The sequence below is a fragment of the Schistocerca nitens genome, chromosome 6 (genome assembly GCF_023898315.1).
Source record: "Schistocerca nitens isolate TAMUIC-IGC-003100 chromosome 6, iqSchNite1.1, whole genome shotgun sequence".
Taxonomy (NCBI): domain Eukaryota; kingdom Metazoa; phylum Arthropoda; class Insecta; order Orthoptera; family Acrididae; genus Schistocerca; species Schistocerca nitens.
In genome coordinates this window covers 532,359,098-532,380,799 of record NC_064619.1, presented here as the reverse complement: position 1 = coordinate 532,380,799, position 21,702 = coordinate 532,359,098, and positions in this window count along the sequence as shown.

The following is a 21,702-nucleotide window of genomic DNA, read 5'->3' as shown; positions in this document are numbered from 1 at the left end:
TAACAAACTCCAACAAAGAGTCATGCACTCACTCCCACACAATGGCATACCCCATAAAAGATCTGGAATTTATAAACTGAAGTGTAACAACTGTCCTAAATTCTACATTGGCCAAACAGGTAGAGCTTTTGAAACAAGATTCAAGGAACACCTTGATGCCCTACGTCTGAAAAACCTAAGCAAATCTGCTTTTGCCACCCATCTTGCAGAAAACAATCATACAGTTGAGAATATAGAAAACCACCTGCATATATTACACCTCAAAGACAAAGGTTTCACATTGAATCTCCTAGAGGAGATTGAGATTCATACACATAAAAACAGGTTCCCTGATCTCATTTTGAATGAACAGACAGAGTCAGTTAACACCCCCTTCTTAAATAACTTTGAAGAAGCTTTTACTTTTTTAAAATAACTTAAGCCCAATATTCCATCAAAAACATTCAGTATACAGGCCCCAAAAACTGTTTATAAGTCATTGAAAAATTGCATAATGAAAACATGTGCATTGCATATTATGTCATATACTAGAATTTATCTCCTACTATTGTAACAACTAATTAGTAACACACAGTAATTCTGTACTACATATAATGTTTGTAATCTTATTTGTATGCAATTTTATTTATTCCGTTTTAGATTAATTTCATACAATAGCAGAGAGATATTTAACTGTACCCATATCGACTATACCGCATCTATAAGTTAACATCGTTATGACTGTAAGCTCTTTGCAAATATTGTTCTCGTTTGTAATGTGAAGCTGGGCCACGTTTTGTAAACGTTATTCGTGTGTGCTGCGTGTGTAATTAAGATGATGAGGTTGAAAGTGACGTCCATTGACTGGAATAGCACTCACATAGTGCATATTGAAAAGTGTATTAAGCTTGCGTTCGAAAACATAGACACACGAATATTTCGTCAGGCAGAACTACACAGCTCGTAAGTACACTAACCTGCAAGTTTACTAATGTTTATAAAAGCCATCTCATGAGCAATTAGATTTTGTAAAAGAAGTAAATCTTTCGTAAAACTACCATTACCGATATGACAACAAAAATATTTCGTTTCTTTCCCAGTGCAGCAAACGAATAACATAAACAAAACTACGTCCAACTAAGAATGCTTGTAATCTGCCATCTGAAGATGTATTTGTAAAGAAAAATCCGAAACCGGTCATGGTCTGAAGATAATAAACTTTTTTAAACCATACATGTGGCTGGTAGCTGCTTTTTATATATATTATAAACTTTGGAGTACACGAATTTGTTTTCCACAATGAAAGAAGGTCTGTGAACTCATCGTTTGGACTCTCCATATTCATATATTTCTCAATCTCATCTTTCGATTTTGATGTGAATGTTCGCCAATTTTGAATTTTTTTTTGTGGGAGAAGGCATGACATTTTTGGTTACGTTAGTATCAACAACGTTATTTAACATTTTTCTCACATCTTGATGAATTTTTTCTCTTCTTTCTTCGGGAAAAACTAGTAGTTCCTTGAAATAGGGATGCAAGAACATTGCCACGTAATGAATGTCATGTAGTTCATTTAGAACTTTCTGTTTTATAAACAGTTCTGTCCTTTTGTTTAGCTTACACATTGTCACATCGTCGGTTCCAGTTTCGCAGAGACCTATCAGTTTCAAAATCCACGGCACTACAAATGTTAGTGTTGGCTCATTGTCTCCTTCCAAATCGCCCCTGGCCTCTTTGAAAACCTTCATAAATTGAATAACGCTTTCCACAGTCGAATTCTGATACGACGTCATCATCTCGTGTTTGTTTGAATCTCGCAAAACTGTCTCTGTTTTGTCTCTCTGTGAATGGAATGAGTGTAACATTATGTACACACTGTTCGACCTGGTTTCTACATCATGGTGTAAGGTTTTATGCAATCTCGCGACTAAGCAAGATCGCTTCATAAAGCCTACTAGTTTACGTACAGTCAGGATGGAGTCATACACTGCAGGAATCTCATCCATTAAGAAACCTTCATTGAATGTGTGACTCAGTGCTGTATTAATACAGTGCATCACACATGGGAGTCGTTTATGAGCTTCTAGTGCTTTCTTGATGTTAGGTCCTTTATCTGTAACGAAAGTAACCCGTCTTAGTTCCGAGGACGTTATCTGCCACTCTGCCATTTGTTCATATATTTCCGTAATGATATGTTCACCAGTCTTGGCAACATTTGGAAACCTCGTAGTTAAGAGTACACTGTTTTTTAGTATCCATTTGTCCGTCGACTCATCAATATAGCTGGATGTGACAGTCAGGTAATGGGTCTTACGATAACTGTCTGTCCACAGATCGCACGTCATTGAACACTGGTTTTTACCAATTGCGTCTTTCACTACTGGAATAAGTTCACTCCTGACTTCATCAGCCAATTCCTTAATATGTCGTGCTACAGTCCTTGGGGAAGGTAGCACGTCTTGGGCGGTGATTTATCCATATTTTGCTCCTGTATTTATCAGTTCTTGAGCTAAGCTTATGAATCCTTCACCACTTACCATATTAAATGGTCGGAGGTCTGTTGCACACATTAAAACACTTTTGTCCCTAATAGATATTTTATCAGCACTGGCAGCTGCAACGCTTGACAAGTGTCGATTATCCTTACATTTATGTCTGTTCATACCAGCTGTGCTTCCTTTGTAAGCAAGCAATGCTCTACAATTTCCATTTTTGCACTCAACGTAACCAACTGGATGATGTGTATCTCTTTCAAAAACCACGTGAAACTGACGTAATAAACACCTTCATGTATGTTTCACGAAGACAATTATTCTTTTCGTTTACGGACACAAGAAAGGTATAAATTCATTAAAAATGCTAGACAAACGAAGCGATTCGATTATTCAAATACTATCACGTATCGAATGCGAAAGCTCTGTTCTGTAATTATTTAGTAATAATTGAAGGGCTTACCTTAAAATTTTCCCAACTACAACTGCCACACCGTACTCCCACTTAATTTATCATAATGAACGTCCCATCAGCAAGTTTCTTCAACATAACATCTTTTGTGATGGTAGTCATTTCATTGGTCCCGGTTCCGGAGCCACTCATGCTGAGTTTAGTCCCGTGACAGTTTACTGCCTACCGCTACGTTACGATAATGCGAGTGTCTCGGCCAGCTCGCAGTCTCGGGCCGGCACGTGTCCTATTCGACAACCCTCGTCTCAGCTCAGTTTCGTAGCGTGACGTCAGTCATCCCCACCTCAGCGCCTGTGCCAGCGATAATGAGCCGCGTACTCAGCGAGAAGCGAGCGAGACTCAGCAGCGTTTTGACGTGCTCTAGTCGAGATGACAGGCATCTTATCCGCATGGCTATAAAGGATCGTGCAGCCACGTCTCGATCCCTGAGTCAACAGATGGGGACGTTTGCAAGACAACAACCATCAGCACAACAGTTCGACGACGTTTCCAGCAGCATGGACTGCCAGCTCCGAGACCATGGCTGCGGTTACCCTTGACGCTGCATCAGAGACTGGAGCGCCTGCGATGGTGTACTCGACGCCGAACCTGGGTGCACGAATGGCAAAACGTCATTTTTTCGGATGAATCCAGGTTCTGTTTACACCATCATGATGGTCGCACCCTTGTTTGGCGACATCGCGGTGAACGCACGTTGGAAGCGTGTATTCGTCATCGCCATACTGGCGTATCATCCGGCGTGATGATATGGGGTGCCATTGGTTACACGTCTCGGTCACCTCTTATTTGCATTGACGGCACTATTAACAGTGGACGTCACATTTAAGATGTGTTACGACCCGTGGCTCTACCCTTCATTCGATCCCTGCGAAACCCTACATTTCATCAGGATAATGCACGACCGCATGTTGCAGTTCCTGTACGGGCCTTTCTGGATACAGAAAATGTTCGACTGCTGCCCTAGCCAGCACATTCTACAGATCTCTCACCTACTGAAAACGTCTGGTCAATGGTGGCCGAGCAACTGGCTCGTCACAATACGCCAGTCACTACTCTTGATGAACTGTGGTATGGTGTTGAAGATGCATGGGCAGCTGTGCCTGTATACGCCATACAAGCTCTGTTTGACTCAATGCCCAGACGTATCTAGGCCGTTATGGCGGCCAGAGGTGGTTGTTCTGGGTACAGATTTCTCAGGATTTACGCACCCAAATTTGCGTGAAAATATAATCACATGTCAGTTCCAGTATAATATATTCGTCCAATGAATACCCATTTATCATCTGTATTTCTTCTTGGTGTAGCAATTTTAATGGCCAGTAGCGTATTATTCTCCACCTTAAATGAATCACGTTGCATTCTCTCGAATTCTTTTACATGTACTTATATATTGTTAAAAAAATAGAAAATATTTATTATTACCGTCGAGACCGCTACCCTCCTGTGGCACTCCTTTGTCCTTTGCGTTAGTCTATTAGCGCAACTGATAACTGGCGGTACGTAGTCGATAGTCAGTTCAGGCGCATTCATCATTTCGTGATGCGCCACACCTGTATGACTGTGTTGCCGTGAGGATAAAATCATTGTTTCATTCTCTTTACATCAAGTGGTACTGTTGTTATCTTAGGCATGTATTGGATTTTGTGTACTTACTGTAATAACTTCTGAAAAGGTAACTTTATTTCCATTTCAGATTTAAAGTCCGTTACGATGGTACAAAAGCAAATGTGCAGTTTATCGCACAGCATGATTTCATAAGCTGTACTCTCAGGGTATATCAAAAACAAATTGAGTAAAATCGTTAATTTACGATCAGAGCCACTGTCATGTAACATTTTTTTTAAAAAAATACTGTTACTTTGCAGATCTGAAGATGACAGCTTAATCAACATGCGTTCAAGGCAATAAAAATGTAATATTTGAAGCTTACTTAATATTGCCAATATTGCTATGCAATTCATTGTTTGACGAACTCCATATTGCACTGTACACAGAAATGTCATAATGACGTTGATGATGATGATAATTATAATCATGATGATTTTGATATCAAGGCACATCAGCACCCATCCAGAATACTTGCACGTGCGTTATGTAAAGAAGGAGAACCGAAAATGTTGTTATGCCTTACAAGATCCTGCAGCGTAACGCTAGTCCTATCCACTATGGAGATGAGCTTTCCAGTCAAATAAAGAGTGGCTGCTTGGACATGCCCTCCACTATGACACAACCCTCTACGGCACCAAACCATTCATGTACGATAATTGTGACTCCAGGAGCAAATACTATAACCTAACATACTCCACTCTTTTCTTTACGTCGTCAGTCTTCTGACTGGTTTGATATTGCCCGCCACGAACTCCTCCCTTGTGTTGTGCCAGCAACCTCAACTCAGCGTAGGTTATACACCAACGCCCTCTATAATTTGCTGGACGTATGCCAGTTGATGTCTTCACTAAAGTTTTTACCCTCTACAATCGTTCAGTTACTACTGTGTCTGTTCCTTGATATCTTAGACATATTCTGACCTTTTCCCTTGAAAATGTTTTCCGCGTATTCCTCTCCTGGCAGATCCTACGCAAAGCGTCGTCATTTAATGTCTTACCTGTTCGCCTGATTTTATACTGCACCACATCTCAGACTTGTACTTCAATTTATATTACCGGACTCATGTGCAAACTGTGAGCCTCGGGAGGGTGGCGAGGGGGAGAAAGAGGGGGCAGAAGAGGGGGAGAAAGGACTTCAGTTTAGTTACATACTCCTATGGCAGGGTAGATGCTAAGTAACTTTTGCTCAATGCAACACTAGACTTTAGAGTGACAGGGATACATTACACGATTTTTTAAAATAATCACCAAATACTAGTAAACAACGATAGGTTCAGCTGCCAAACGTTTGGTGCCTGAAGCATAGAAATCCGTTGCCTGATCACGGAGCCTCCGAGGCCTGCCGTGTGAACGTCCTCATCATTGAAAATCCCTCTCCTCTTCCCCCCTCCCCCCCACCCCCAGTGATCTTCCAGCTGTCCGAAAATGTGGCCAGTACATTTTCGTCTGTGTATGATGTCAATGGTCCTCTTTCCCGAATAGCTCAACGAAAGTCTATGGGACTCTGGCTGGAACTGACGTGGCATTTGGTCCATTCAGAGACAGGATTTCATTGTGAATTTGTTTGAAATTTAGACATTTTGTCCACATGAATGGTACTGCCCTGTGTACCCCTACTTTGGAGAATGCTTCCAGCTGCCACATAGTTTCACTCCCAGTGTGATGCACATGTTACCCATATTGCAGCAGAACCTTTTCTGCGGGAAGCCTGGAAAAAGTACTCGCTTTTCACAATGCTCTCTTTGTGCACATGTCTTAGGATGAGATGACATGTTGAATTTACTTTAAAAAGCCCCTCCGTAAAAGTCTCTCTGAACGAGTAAGTAATTGTTACTTCGTTAGGCAAACCTTGTTGATTTCTCAGTTGTCAGCGTAATGGCCGTCTGATGCAGTCCTTCAATCGTGACAATTTCCAGCTATCCATCAACATATCTGAACCTGCATTATTCTTTTCTTGCACTAACTCTCTGCGTTTCATCATAGGTGTATTTCGTAACGCCTATTCTAACACTGTTATTGAAAAATTATTATTTTTCATTTGAGTCGGGACATTGCAGGCGAGAAAATTACACTTTTCGCTAATAGGTGACTAAATATACCCAGTCGCAATCAATCCTGTACTACTGGTATTCAAACAGAATGTGTCTAGTGGGGTCATTACATGTTTTCAATTACTTACATTAGGATTTTGTACAAAATACATCAACAGCTTTTTATTAGTTTTGAATTTCACATGGGTCTTCTTCTGTTTACGAACTGTAGACTTGGCAATTTATGTATTTATTTCACTAGGCAAGATTAGGGACTTCAGGCGCTATCTTACACTGAGAGAGAGAAATGATGCTAGTCAGCTATGTATCTAGCTAGATCTCTCCACCAAGCATCCAGATTAGTTAAACTGTGCGCAAAAGTGCTAATAAACCATAATTTTCCGCACAGTAACGGATCAATGGATGGGATGACCACTTACAAAATTAAATTCAAAGACACGATACATTCCTAAGTTTATTAGTAAAAGTTGATTTCGTTAAATACATTGTCAAGCTTTTCAGTTACTCATGATGTAACAACAAAATTTATAAACGCAAGAAAGGTGAAGTTTAAGTGCCTTAAAGCTCTCAAAGTTCAGGAAGGTTAGCCTATGATAGTAAGTTAAGCTTCCTAACATATTAAATTTTAACCAACTAGACAACATTCATGCTCAGAATATAAGTGGAGTTGTACAACTGTGTCAGCCGTAGTGGTCACGTACAACCTAATCGTGAAGTTACTGAGGGTTATTAATTTCATGACGACCCGTACCACCAGTGCTTCCCGGATATCTCACCATGATTGGAGTGTGAATGTGCTGGCTGTAGGAGGTACCGATGGCTCGGAACGTACGCCTATGTGCAAGCATCTGATGCATCGCCCTCAGATGAGGTCAAACTGCCGAGTCTGCTGGCGAAGTCCCCTCCTGGAGCATCTCTACTGAGGAGGGTCTCACCTTCGTGCGGGACGAAGTGACTATGCTGCACTCAAAGGCCGATGTGTCCCCTCTGCAAGCAGAAACTGAAGTCGTTCTACTCGCAACCAAATCCGAAGCAAAGTTAAAAGCAGAGAGCACGTCAGTTCTGCGGATGTTTCCCATGTGTCAAGCAGCAATTTTCAATAAGAAAGTAACGTTTTTGTCACGTCATTGAGAAAAATTAAGCAGACGCTGCTACACTCCCACCGCCATAGTAAACATGTGGACCTACCAACCAAGTGTACTTAAATGTTTCTTCCATTAACTTGTGTCTAAGAAGATATTCCAGCAAATCCAGATTTCTTATTTTTGGCGCCTTTTGTTTGCTATTTTATAGCATTTGAACATAAACAGAGAAAAAGAAAAAAAATTAAAAAGTTTTGTTGTATTTGTTGAATGGGGAACCGAAGCGTGTGACCGTCATTTACAGGGATTGCCAGCGTTTTTTAGAAAACTTCTGAGACTGCTTTATTCCCTAGAAAGCATTCTCTTAAGAACAGCTGAAAAAAATCGCTGTGTTATTTATAAAATCCTCCTTCTAAGAGAGAAAAGTTTATCAGAACTTCATAGCTTAAAAAATATATTAGAAGAGATCCCCTTACCAATGATGTCTCTCCAGGAAGTGCATTTGTCCTCCTTTAGTTGTCTCGAGCTCCAGCGTCTACACTTTCCCTGCCCGCTTCTTTTGAACCGCCTTCGTTTCTCTGCAGCTGATACAGCACTCAGAAATCGTCTTACAGCTCACATAGTACACACAATAAAATCTACAAGTGTTGAGATTGAATAAAAGCAAGACATCGCCTACAAAAGGACTGTTTTTGTACAGGAACTGGAAATAGACATTAGTTTCCGCATTCTCCCCTATTTCTATTGGGTATAGTTGAAATGTAATAAAACTCCATATCAAACTGGCTCTAATCCACATTTAAAAATGTGGCTAGTTTGCATGAAGACGTATCGCAAAATTGAAAGAGATGAGGCCTACTGCGTCTCACCAGACGTTGTGAACGTGTCAACATTACAGTCTGTATAGTCCAGGAGTAGTATTTTACGATAACAAGAATAATAGTAATAACCAAAGAAGTATAAAAAGCAACGCCGAGCGAGAAGGTGCAGTGGTTAACACGTTGGATTGCCTCCAGCCATCCTGTAGTTTTTCCGTGATTTTCCTAAATCGCTTCAGGCAAACGCCGGGATGGTTCCTTTGAAAGGGCACCGCCAACATACCTCCCCATCCTTCTTTGAACCGACGACCTCGCTGTTTGAGCCCCTCCCGCCAACCAATCAGCCAACCAACAAACAGCAACAGCGATACTAATACCGATGTCATCTGGTCTTCAGTCCAGAGATTGGTTTGATGCAGCTCTCCATGCTACTCTGTCCTGTGCAAGTTTCTTCATCTCCAAGTAACTACTGCAACCTACATCCTTCTGAATCTGCTTAGTGTATTGATCTCTTGCTCTCCCTCCATTATTTTTACCCTCCATGCTGCCCTCCAGTACTAAATTGGTGATCCCTCGATGCCTCAGAACGTGTCCTAACAACCGATCTTTTATTCTAGTCAAGTTGTGCCACAAATTTCTCTTCTCCCCAATTCTGTTCTGTACTTCCTCATTAGTTACGTGATCTACCCACCTTAGCAGTAATAATGACAATAATTTTCAGGAATTAGAGTATGAATTTTATGTAATGACACTCTTATTAACACCGTATTATATAATTTCATCACAAGGCTCTTATCGAATGTAACGATATCAAACACAAACTTTTGGGAACAGTACAGAAGGAACCACAGAGGAATAAGAGGTTTACTGTTTATAAAAAGAGCGAGAATAAAAGGGTAAGAATATAAAACCCGATGGAAGAAATAAAACAGAAACAGAAAGTATGAGAGATGGTTCACAATGTGTCAGAGAGACTGGCTATCCATTGGACAGAAATAAAACAGCTTGAATACGACGAGAGGAACGTTACGCCAGTAACAAACAAAGCTTTAATTTCCTGTTGAATTCAGTGTTGTTTTGTATAAGACGCAGGTTACAGTGTGATCTGTTCCACAGTCGTATGCCTGGATGCAGAAACATTGTATTTGGCGTTATATCACTGTGCAGTCAAGTTGTCCAACTAGTACTGCAGAAAATATTTCATATGTGAGGAGACGTATTGAGAACCACTGTGGCAAAGAAAATGCTATATTAATCAGCTCATGTGTAAACCTTACACCCAGTTTGGCCCCATCCAAAGGCCAAGGACTGGTATGATCATTCAAGCTTTCATAGCCGGTCCGAGTCGCCTAGAGTTTTCAATATTTGTGCCATACTGAATTACATCACAGCAGTAAACATTTGCAGGACTAAAGACTAGATCAGTTTTGGATTTATTTAAAGTGAAGATAATTTTCTAAACTTTGTATTGCAGCACAGCATTAAGTGACTGTCTAGTTACTACCGAGAAGTCGATATGGAGATTGGAGTGTTACGGGATAGGAGAAGAAGCGGAAGTTATTGGTTGGAATTGTTTGTGAAGAATAGGAATGTTATCTCACTTTTTTTAAAATTTGTTTTCACACGAAGCTATTTTTTTATTTTTGAACTAAAATTATGTACTGAATATTAAACGTTGTAATCATATTTACAGATGTACAAAATATCAAAATTACATAAATGAAATTTATTGACGATGACCATCAGGTTGTTTTTGGTCATTGTTCGTTATTATTACTACCGAATTATAGTTTCTAGAACGTAACGGTGAAAGCTATCATACATTAGTTTTATTTTTTCGGAAACCTGTTTGTTTCCAAATAAGCTTACAACACTACCGACCATTAAAATTGCTGCACCACGAAGATGACGTGCTACAGAAGCGAAATTTAACCGACAGGAAGAAAATGCTGTGATATGCAAATGATTACCTTTTCAGAACACTCAACACAAGGTTGACGCCGGTGGCGACACCTACAACGTGCTGGCATGAGGAAAGCTTCCAGCCGATTCCTCATACACAAACAGCAGTTGACCAGCGTGGCCTGGTGAAACGTTGCTGTGATTCCTCGTGTGAGGAGGAGAAATGCGTACCATCACGTTTCCGACTTTGATAAAGGTCGGATTGTAGCCCGTCGCGATTGCGGTTTATCGTATTGCGACATTGCTGCTCGCATTGGTCGCGATCCAATGACTGTTAGCAGAATATGGAATCGATGGGTTCAGGAGGGTAATACGGTACGCCGTGCTGGATCCCAACGGCCTCGTATCACTAGCAGTCGAGATGACAGGCATCTTATCGGCATGGCTGTAACAGATCATGCAGCCATGTCTCGATCCATGAGTTAACAGATGGGGGCGTTTGCAAGACAACAACCATCTGCACGACCAGTTGGACGACGTTTCCAGCAGCATGGACTATCAGCTCGGAGACCATGGCTGCGGTTACCCTTGACGCTGCATCAGAGACAGTAGCGCCTGCGATGGTGTACTCAACGACCAACCTGGGTGCACGAATGGCAAAACATCATTTTTTGGATGAATCCAGCTTCTGTTTACACCATCAGGATGGTCGCGTCCGTGTTTGGCGACATCCTGGTGAACGCACATTGGAAGCGTGTATTCGTCATCGCCATACTGGCGTATCATCCAGCGTGATGGTATGGGGTGCCATTAGTTGCACGTCTCTGTCACCTCTAGTTCGCATTGACGGCACTTTGAACAGTGGACGTTACATTTCAGATGTGTTACGACCCGTGGCTCTACCCTTCATTCGATCCCTGCGAAAGACTATATTCCTGCAGGATAGTGCATGACCGCATGTCGCAGGTCCTGCACGGGCCTTTCTGGATGCAGAAAATGTTCGACTGCTGCCCTGGCCATCACATTCTCCAGGTCTCTCACCAATCGAAAACGACTGGTCAATGGTGGCTGAGGAACTGGCTCGTCACAATCCGCCAGTCACTACTCTTGATGAACTGTGGTGTCGTGTTGAAGCTGCATGGGCAGCTGTACCTGTACACGCCATCCAAGGTCTGTTTGTCTCAATTCCCAGGCGTATCAAGACCGTTATTACGGCCAGAGGTGGTTGTTCGGGGTACTTATTTCTCAGGATCTATGCACCCAATTTGCGTGACAATGTAATCACATGTCAGTTCTAGTATAGTATATTTGTCCATTGAATACCCGTTTATTATCTGCATTTCTTCTTGGAGTAGCAATATTAATGACCAGTAGTGTAATATTGTTGATATCGTGGAGTTAAAAATTTTCGGAATTTGGAAGTGCTTGTTCAGTGTTTCTCTGTTGTTAAGCTGTTAATTAATATGATCATTCTCCCAAAGAAAGTGATAACTAAAGAAAGTAAAACGCACAAGGAAACTTCTGTTTTGTTTAAGATGTGTAGTATTTATTGGTTATACTTGCCAGTATAATAATGAGTAAATTTCTATGACTTTTTAACAGTAATTCTCGCTGAATATAGGGAAATTTACTGTATTTTTCTGTGTTATCAAGTGATAGTACTATATCTGTTCATTTTGAATTTTCGGCAGTTGGTTTTCTGGTTCGAGCATCATGTAGTCAGTATGATTATTTCATCAGCGAACTCAAAGTACCAAGTCACAATCGTCTGCTGTTATTTGAAACTGTAATTCGAACCCATTAAGAAATATTGTAGGAATCGTTTACGTACGATAATCAAATTTTGATGTGATATCCGATGATATGCGATTTCTTACCGTTTATTTCACAATACATTTTGCGTTCATTGTGATGCAGAACTTAAGTCGTCAGTAATAAGTGATACAGCAGCAGCAGTATTGTTAGGACTGACGCTCTCAACTCGGTAGCATGGGCATGTAAGCAGTAGTTACAAGTTCGAGCTCCCGATGAAATATAATGGATATACAGCTACAAAAGCAATGGATGAGGGACTGAGTTTAAGTTAGTGAGGGACGGTACCAATTTCACTATTTCAGAACAGTGGTACTTTTTGGAAGGAAAATATCCGCACTATTAATTATTTGCCATGCCAGTAAACACTTACAACCAGGTCTGCTAGTGAACAGATGTAAAACTTTGACGAGTCTACTTCAGACCGGCGTTTAAAAGCATTTTTCTCCGAACAATATCAGGCATTATAACTGTAAATTACCTGTTCGGGAAAGCGAAAATAAGAGCCTCTATAAATTACACCAATGATTTTTGTCCAAATTCACATAGGCAAGCAAACTGAGGAAAATCGACGAATGTATATCACAACTAGTGTGTAGTCTTTTATTTTTTTTTTTTTAAAAAGGGTTGTTTTCTTGAATGAAACCCGGCTATTTAATATATTAATTGGTGATTTGAGAGAGTCTGAAACGGAGGAAATGGTATAAAATTGATACCCGTGAGTTTAAGTTTTGAAAAAAAAAAAAAAGCCCGCATCTCGTGGACGTGCGGTAGCGTTCTCGCTTCCCACGCCCGGGTTCCCGGGTTCGATTCCCGGCGGGGTCAGGGATTTTCTCTGCCTCGTGATGGCTGGGTGTTGTGTGCTGTCCTTAGGTTAGTTAGGTTTAAGTAGTTCTAAGTTCTAGGGGACTTATGACCACAGCAGTTGAGTCCCATAGTGCTCAGAGCCAATTGAACCATTTTTATTTTTGCAAAAAACATTTAAATGCTTGGAAGTTGTTAACTTAATTTAAAAGAATGTTAGTGTTGCGAGAAAAAATAGAAGTGCTTAAGGGACAACTGCTGCAAGTTATATAAATAATATAAATTATGTGACATCAGTTCAAAAGCTAGCTAGCCGGCCGCGGTGGTCTCGCGGTTCTAGGCGCGCTGTCCGGAACCGTGCGACTGCTACCGTCGCAGGTTCGAATCCTGCCTCGGGCATGGATGTGTGTGATGTCCTTAGGTTAGTTAGGTTTAAGTAGTTCTAAGTTCTAGGGGACTGATAACCACAGCAGTTGAGTCCCATAGTGCTCAGAGCCATTTGAACCAACCAAAAGCTAGCTATTTTCTGCATAAAAAGTTGCATTATCGTTGAAATATCATTGATATTCTATGTTGAGATGGCAAATTCGGACCGTAGGTCCAAGTTTCCTTGTTGGCATATCCTTAGGAGGACGTTTTTTGTGTCTTCTTGCATAGTCAGGAGAACCTTTCACGGTTTGTCTGACTGCCATTATGTGCTAGCTCATTTAGCGTTACCCGGGGTGCACCACGTGGAGGCGAGCTAGCTTTACACCCCAACCACTACCAGCTACCCGTAAAGTCCTGTGCGACTTTCCTCATAGCCAGCACCGACCAGTCATTATTGAAATTGGCAGCCAAATCCCACTGGTGACTTCCATGCCTTGCCCCAGATGGAATTTCAAGAACGCAAATTGGGAAAAGTACTCTCGAGACCTTGATAAATGTCTAGGATGGATACCACCTACCCATAAAAACTATAGAAGATTCATCGGAGCAGTAATAAGCACTGCCAAGAAGCACATCCCTAGGGGATACCGATGAGAGTATGTCCCAGGGTGGTCCAAAAACAGTGACGAGCTCTACCAGCGCTTCCTCAAGACGGGCGACAAAGAACTGGCCGATGACCTTCTCCACAGTCTTGATACTGCAAGACAACGTAAATGGACAGAAGCAATGGAGAGCCTGAATTTCCAGACTTCAAGCCGACAAGCATGGACCCTGTTAAGGAAATTAGGAAGTGGAGCACCTATTCAAAGACAGACAGCAAACGTCTCCCCAAACACCATGGCATCTCATATAGTGGCCACGTCCAGAGCCCCTAGTGACAGAGCACACACGATCAAGATAAAACGAGAACTCAGGAATCTGAGGAATAAGGCGACAGAAACTGAATACGCTCTCCCTTTCTCACTCGAAGAAATAGAAACAGCACTCAAAGAGGTCAAGCCAGGGAAAGCACCAGGACTCGACAGCATTAACCCAGAACTCCTGATACACTGCGGTAAATACACAAAACTCTGGCTGGCGAGATTCTTCACCGACATCATCCAAACCGGTAATGTGCCTAGTGACCTCAAAAGATCGAAAATAATAGCCATCTTAAAACCAGGGAAACCAACAAACTCACCGAAGAGCTACAGGCCCATAGCACTACTGCCAGTAATATATAAATTGTTAGAAAGGCTCATCTACAATAAAATCTGCCAGAAAATACTCAATGCTATACCAATCGAACAAGCAGGTTTCAGACCAAACCGCAGCTGTGTCGATCAAGTTCTCTCACTCACGACGTACATTGAAGCTGGGTTCCAAAGAAAGCTTAAAACCTCTGCAGCATTCATAGACCTGTCAGCTGCCTACGACACAGTCTGGAGAGAAGGCATGATTTATAAGTTCCTCCGCATAATCCCATGTAAACTAACAGCTCGCCTACTAAACAACATGCTGAATGACAGAACGATCCAAGTCACCATGGGTTCAGATATTAGTTCACCGAGGAAATTAAAAAATGGCCTACCTCAAGGATCGGTGCTTGCACCACTCCTCTTCAATCTCTACATTGCAGACATACCGGAAACAAGATCAAAGAAGTTTGGCTACGCCGATGACTGGGTCCTTGCAACGAGAAGTCATTCATTTGAAGGGGCAGAGGAGACCCTAACAGCTGACTTGGAGAAGATGGGAGAATATTTCCGAAAATGGCACCTGCAACCTAACGCCAACAAAACAGAAGTATCATGTTTTCACCTAAACAATAAAGCGGCTAAGAGGGAGCTCAGAATAAAATTCGAGACCACATGGTTTACCCACAATAAAACTCCAAAGTACCTAGGTGTGACTCTCGATAGAACACTCTCTTTCAAAGATCACCTAATGAAAACAGCAGAGAAACTAAAAACAAGGAATAACATTATACAGAAGCTCTGTGGAACGACATGGGGAGCGGCAGCTACTACGTTACGGACATCAGCCTTAAGTCTCGTCTTCTCAGTTGCCGAATATTGTGCGCCGGTATGGCTAAACAGCCCCCACACCCATAGAATCGATGCACAGCTCAATAACACAATGAGAATGATCGCTGGTGTAATAAAGACTACACCCGTGGAATGGCTCCCAGTACTAAGCCACATACCACCCCCTAACCTACGCCGCACAAACGCTCTTATAAGAGAGTACAAAAAGATAATGAGCAATCGGAATCTACCCATCCATGAGAATATTGAAGATGCCACCCAAAGCCGCCTCCGCTCCAGAAGGTCACCCATCAGAACCGCAATAGCCACATCTGCAACAGAGGAAGAATTCAACATAACCAGCGCCTGGCACCAAGAATGGTCCTTAAAGAACATCAGCAAACTTCCATGTATCTCCCAGAAGCCTTCAGGTTTTGACTTACCACGCAAAACCTGGGCAACTTTAAACAGAATTAGAACTAAACATGGCAGATGCGCCTATTCCCTCTACCAGTGGGGCATGACAGAATCGCCGCTATGTCAATGTGGAGAAAATCAAACTATCCAGCACATAATAGAAGACTGCCCCAGGACAGCCTATGATGGGATCCCAGAAGATTTCCTGATGGCGACTCCAGAATCAATAGCATATATTAACTCATTAGATGTTTGTTTGTAATTACTTCCAAACTACTATAACTTTGTATAACTACTGTAACATGTGTATTATGTGTAATTTTGTATAATTTTGTATAATTCTGTATAACTATTGTAATAACTGTAAGAATATCTAATGCCAAATTATTACAATTTTGCATATTGATTGTAATAACAATTGTGTCTAAATGCCATACGCTAAATAAATAAAATCATTGATATTGAAAAAATGAAATAAATGTCAAATTAAAGGGGAAGTAGAAACTTCTTCTGTGTTCTTTATAATAAAAGATGTCGACCAATACTTAAATAACATTGACGGAAAAAAATCACAGCACGAAGAAGGAGTTGTGCAACTAAAACGTAAGTTGTAGGCGTGTTTCTACATCCGAAACATGACGTCTATTCAGATTTCGCCAATCGCAAACGAGAGGCGCTAGTAGCGTTACTATGAGGATGCAGATCGCCTTTGCTTCGAATACTCACTATAATGATTGTAAGGTTATGGTTACGTGGTTTCTTATTCTATGACTGAACAAAACTATGTAAGCTGTAATGACATTGTTTAATATTGCACTCTTATCACGGAAACACACGCATTTACACGAATTACAATGTGACAATGTTAAGACAGTTGTCAACATGATGCATCTTATCCTCTCAAAGTGAACCAATCCTAAGGACACAGTATTAAATTTTAACTCTCAAAAGTTAAATAATCTGAACACATCGATATTAAATTTTAACTATAAGCTGCTTTACAAAATTGGTCTTACAATTACGTTATGATGTTGGCCAGTAGTGCGATAAATCATCCGATTCCGGTTCAAAATTCGGTACTATTTTTAGGCGGACAACCAAGTTTACGGAGGATGGTTAGCTCTGCGACAAGTTGAGCAAAAGATTACCCAAGGTCGCTCTAGTTTACAGTGGACGCAAGCTGGTGAACCAAGAAATTTACCCCTCTGCACGTGGTATTTACCTTCGCTGTGATGAGCTGTTGTCTACCTGGCTGCTCTCGCCCTCTGAAATTCCTATAAATCTAATTAAACCTTCGATGAATTTTCCAGCATAAACTCTCCCGTTGTTTCTCTATATGTGAGAAAACATGAACTCATCCCTAGTCTCAGACTATGGCGATATACACGCACATCGTTGGAGCAGTGTTCATATTATAATGCAATATCAGTTCTCGCAAGAACAATTAACTAACTGTCTGGTTCGTTTCTCCGCAGTTGGTGCTCAACGGCGCTACAGTAATTTCTAGCTGGATGTCAGCTGCTCTGAAGGCAGTGTTCACACTAATTTCTCCTCTGTGTCGTACAGAGCGCTATGCGCCAGATTCTGCACTAGACGCCAGTTGAGAGAAGAGTCCACCAAAATTTCCGTCTTGTCTCTCTTATAGACGAACTGTCTTCCCACCTGGGTTCTTTCGTTCTCTGCGTCACATCTTTTTTCGACCAATAGGAGCGTTCCTCTTATTTTGTGGAAACTCTCTCTACCTATTACAAGGGTCCTACCATTAAACAGCGTCGAAATCTCGACACTTTACTCCTTCCCAGTGCGTTTCCGCCAACCGGACGTTCTGTGCCCGCTCCAGACGTGTAAAGTTGCATGTTTATCACGTGTGTACCACCTGCTGTTCACATGATGGAATGCGTCACTGGTTCTGTTTGTATCCATGTGGAATTCAGAAAAGCAGTTTTCTAAAGTTTTTCTGTCCTCCTACTGGTCCTCCCGGCCCATTACTCTCTCGCCCATCTGAGTCACCTGGTTTGTCGGTCGTAGACTCTCGCCTGGGACGGCCCTTAAGTGGTTTCCATGGTGCCCCCTGTGGCATGGCATTCGCCTCTGCCCGCCCTTGCTTCCATACCAAAACATTTCCTCTCACTGCTTGTAGGGTGTGTTAGTACCATCGATTGAGTGTCACCCTTTTCTGTGTACTCATATGCCTGATGACTTTCATCATTCGTTCATCTGGTCAATTCTGTCTCTTACCTGGGTGTGGTGGCCTCATTTCGCTTGTTTTGTCCTGCTGAAGATTGATTTTCCCAACCTTTCTGCGTTCTGACCATTCCATTTCCTCCTGAATAACCTGTATTTTGCTGCTGAAAACCTCTAAACCTTCCGGCTTCGTTTGCACGTTTCCGATCATAGTTACCACCATAGTTTCTAGGACCAACTCCACTATTGTAATCCCGCGGCCCGCCAAAACCATGTAAGCAGTGGCAGGACCGGCGCCAGTAGTATCTCTGACATGAGTACGATCGATTTCCTACTACAGAGGTTTGTCTTGGGGCTTGGGCCGGCTCGGGATATGAGTGAGCGCCGGTCGCGAGTAGGGGTGAACAACAATACTTTGAGAACGGAAGGCGGCGGTGCGCGAGTCGGCGATTGGCTGGCGGGCAGAAGCGAAGACAGCGTGCCTAAGGACGGGCGGCGGTTCTCACGTGTTTTTACTAGAGGCGGCGGGAGTTGGCCGGTGCTGTGCATTCTCCAGCAACCTCGTGAGCTGTGGATGTGCCCGCTTCCTTGGAGGGATACGCTGTTAACGTGTTGCGAACTGATGGTCTGAAATCTTCGCAAAATCGTCCCAGCATCGAGTACTCTAATTACTAAGAGCGCTTAGTGAACTGTGATTGTGATCGCTCTTGGTATAGTAAGACGTTGCCGGACGCTTGATGTTATGTGTGTTCCATTTCATTTGATGCTCCTTACTAAGCGTGTGCTCTGCTTTCGCATAATATTGATGTATTTGCAGAATGTTAGTTCATTAGCTATTATTAGCAAGTGTTTAATATGCTTACGATATCGGTTAATACATGTCAGTAAGTCCTCTATGGTCAATCCGAGATTATATTTCTAAAGGTTACCGTGTTGAGCTTTGCAGGCCCACTTAAAGTGGCCAATATGTGTGTCATTAAGTTCTAGTGAGTGTCCGATATCGTGAGCCAGTTCATTTCCTACTCAGCCTTTGTTTATCAGGTACTGTTTCACTTAAAGAAAGGACTTGTTAGTGAAATTAGTTGTTACTTAGCCTCGATTTTATAGTGTCCATTTACTGGTCAATTTTGAATGTTAAAGTTAAGAAAAGTTTTTTTGGCCTCCTGTTGTCGACTGTGGTCTGTGTTTCAGTGAGCTGAGGCAGCGGGCAAGGGATGCGCAGATCTTCCCTTTAGATTACAAGTTTGGCTTACAGGCGGTGGACTTCGCCTGTGCTCGTGTGTTCCTCTTCGGTAGTGTTCGCTGGTTTTCACATCTCGGTGGGCTACTCGATGTGGGGTTGCAAACGGAGCCACGTCTTGGTTCGAAGTTAAGTGTTACTTCCCTCAGTCGGCTTTACCGTTCGTGGTTAAACTTCGGCCTTACAAGCTTGGGCCTTACTTCTGTTGTTACACATTTATGATTGTACAAAATTATAACTTTCTATGCCCTGAAAGCCCATCTTACAAGTCAATGGGCATCTGAATAATTTCGTGGTTCTCTCTGCAAGGTTCTCTAGTGTAGCAATTTGCAAGACTGCCAAAGTTACCTTTTAATAAATATGTTCTAAGCATTCGTGTTAAAATTGAGGCTGTGTGATCGCTGTTATCTTGCATGTAATGTTAAAGTATTGAAATTGAAAAGGTCTTAAATAACGTGTCGTAGCTAGAGTTGTTTTGTTAAAGTTATGATTAAATTCACTCTTAGTGGCGTTTCTCAATGTTTATGGGAGATCGTTGGCTAATGATTTATTAACTTGCTTATGATTTTATGTAATGTGTGTTTCGTAAATAATGTTGCCTAAGTGCCGTCTGTCAGTTTTTATGTGAGACTGTTTTTGGTAGTTCTCAAACACATTGGAATTGAAATGTTCACTTTACTGGGTCAGCCCCTCCACTCCCTTTAGATTTAGAGGTTAAACAAAGCAGGTTTTAAGTAAAAGCGTTCGAGCGGTAGCAGACCCTTGACCTATAATAGGAGGGGGGGGGGGGGCAGAGTGAACATCTCATGTCTGAATGTGTAAATTTTTATGTGCCCTAATAGACAGTATGTTGTTTTGTTAATTCTGATACAGGCTTGAAATTTCAGGCGCCAAGTACATCATGCTCTAACGAGGCTGACCGATAAAAAAATTTCAGACAGTAAAAAGAAATGCGAATTCGAAAGCAGTATTAATTCGCTTATTGTAAAACCAGCAAGATTTGTAAATGTTAAGTAGTGTTACTACTGCAAATATTTGCATCTGAATCAAAAAATTGTTATTCGCTACCATCAATAGTTGTTGTTATTTAACAAATCCCTTCCCCCACAAATGTAAGTAAATGCTGTGCTAGGCGCACATAGTTTTAGTTTGGAGTTTGAGGGAGGTGACGTCTAAGATGGAGAGAACCAAAACACATGAAATGGTGACAAGGGACTTTACCCATAGTTCCTCCGATATTGAGTTTTGGAGCAGATAGGAGGTGACTGCGTCCGCTTCCAAAGACATATAGTAAACATGTCTAAAATTATATTGCCAGTGCTTGAGGAAAATCACAGGCGGAGTATCTGGACTAAGCTACATGGAATAGGGCGAAAATGTACACACAGGTAAAAACTCATTTATTTCTCATCCAACTTCAAATAATTTTACATTTTCGTAAGCAGACACAGCAAGACTATTTTCACACATCTTCTTCTCGAGTGAATGGAGAGTAGGGCACCCAAAGAATTCCAGGTCTCAAATAGCAGCGAAATTGAACATTCGACGCATCCACGAGGTCTTCTCGTTCCCCTTCACGTGGATGATGGTATCCGTATGGTACGGTACGCATGGATCATTCCAGTAAATTCGATGGTAGAAATGTGTTTACACTTTGCATTTTTCCGGTTTAGCACACTTCACGTCCTTGAAAGACCGCGGAGACGCTACGTTTGCTGAGAATGTCTGTATTATTCCGGCATTTTCTGTGTATGCTACGACAGCAACATCTTTAAATATAAACTATCTACACTCATCATCACAGAAACCCAGAGAATCTGCAGTGATGTTCACACCCTGAGATACCACTGTGGAATACTTTGGTTATGGTGCAGCATCTGTTCATTTCTTATACAACTCGTTGCACAACACAGGTGAGAAGTCAGTAGTTAATCACAGGGACATGTAGAGCTAGAGCCTACGCTGTATTGTGTTCAGGGAAATTTGCCGAAGATTCAAATTCTATTCGTACCTCTATAGTACCAGATTTACCTTTCTCATTCTGTTTTGAGCAGTCTGTTACGATGACTGGCGCCAGATCCTAGAATTTCCTTTGACTGAGTAGACATCCTCTTCCTTCTTCTTCAGCACCTTCATTGTAAGAAGCATGGGACCTCGCATACTTGTCATATGCTAGATTGTATACATTTTCATCCCACTGCAGGTTTAAATTGTCATATGGTTAGAATTTTGATTTCAGATAGACTCTGGTATGTAGACTCTGGCAGTTGTCAAATACAGCTGAATCATTTGCTACATCACGCTTCTATCAGTATTTCCAATTATGATGAATCTTGTCGTGTCCAGCTGAGAGCAGATCTTAACAGGCCACGTTTGTCTGCTTGCTGTCGGTAGCACGGACTACTCG